Consider the following 1496-nt stretch of genomic DNA (forward strand, 5'->3'; position numbering starts at 1 on the left):
TATATGTGTGTGTGTGAGCGTGTGCATGTATTAGTGTGTCTGTCCCCCTCCCACTATCGCTTGACAACCGATGCTGGTGTGTTTATGTCCCCGTAACTTAGCGGTTCGGCAAAAGAGACCGATACAATAAGTCCTCAGGTCGATTTCTTCGACTAGCACCCTTTAAAGCGGTGCTCCAGCATGACTGCAGTCAAATGACTGAAACAAGTAAAAGAATAAAAGAAAAACGGAATATGTGTGTGTGTGTGTGTGTGTGTGTGAGTAACCACACACACATACACACACACACACACATATTGTACTGGACTGCACTTGACTGCATATGCGGTGGGCCAAACATTTGACATTGTATTTATATTACGTTACTATGATTATTATTATTACAAAGGCGGCGAGTGGGCAGAGTGGCTAGCACGCCGGGCAGTATGCTTAGCGGCGTTTCGACTTTGTCTTTCATCCTTTAGGCTATCACCCTTTAGGGGGGGGGGGTCGATAAAATAAGTACCAGTTGAACTCTGTCGTTAATGTAATCGACTTATCCTTTACCCCCAGAATTGCCGCCTTTGTGCCAGAATTTGAAACCCCTATTCTTATTAATTTCGCTCATCATATACAAGTACGTGTGTATTCATCATTATTTTATTTATTTTATTCAATTTTAGAAAGACTGAAGCACGTCTTTAACAATTCCGAAGCGCATTGAACTTGTTTTGTGCGTGACATTTGAACCACCTTGTAATTTTTATCCATCACGTCGTACCCATGTGACTTCTAGAATACTAATCAATATATATTGTAAATATTATCACACCTTTAACTGTCTTATACTATATATCGTAAGTCTAACATTTCACTTGCTTGTGCTTTATAGAATCATGCAGTGTATATGGTATATCTGACAGCGCTTGCGTATACACTTTCGTATTATTCAATGTTTATCCTGGATATACGGTGTTAAATCATAATCTTGAGCTGTGATTTCCAATCATTTCGATCTTCAGAATAGCAAATAAAGTGTAAATAGCTGTTGCAATACAGCATCAGGTTTTAAAAAATTTCTTGACGTATGAGAAGTAGAAAGCAAGTAGTAAAATTATTTTAAGACAATGATATATTGGATGATGCCCTGAACGAGTTCGCATGCAACAATGCAGAATATTAAAAATACCCGAGATATGGCTGTGTCGTTAAGAAGCTCACTTTGCATCTATGTGGTTTCGGGGAGCAATTTCGCGGCACCACAACATGAGCAAATGTTTTCCACTATAACTTTGGGTCGATCGATGCCTTGTGAGGGAATTTGATAGACAGAAACTGAGTGGAAGCTAGTCGTATATGTGTATATACACCCCCCCCACACACACACATATATATATATATTGATAGAAAGGACAACAAAAGACAGAAAGAGACCTCGATATTATGTAAATAGAGGAATTTATCTGTAAAAATATGTGACACTTATTCGGTAGCCATCATATAACTCCGAGTTTCGT

The 1496-nt window shown here is 38.7% G+C and overlaps 1 protein-coding gene across 1 annotated transcript in view; it reads right to left on the reverse strand.

Annotated features, from left to right (window-relative positions):
• LOC106881210 (sodium/calcium exchanger 3-like) overlaps nucleotides 1-1496 on the reverse strand; it is a 243749-nt gene that overhangs the window by 148216 nt on the left and 94037 nt on the right. The gene's annotated exons all lie outside the window — the stretch shown is intronic.

Source organism: Octopus bimaculoides, chromosome 5, assembly GCF_001194135.2.
Source record: "Octopus bimaculoides isolate UCB-OBI-ISO-001 chromosome 5, ASM119413v2, whole genome shotgun sequence".
Classification (NCBI taxonomy): Eukaryota; Metazoa; Mollusca; class Cephalopoda; order Octopoda; family Octopodidae; genus Octopus; species Octopus bimaculoides.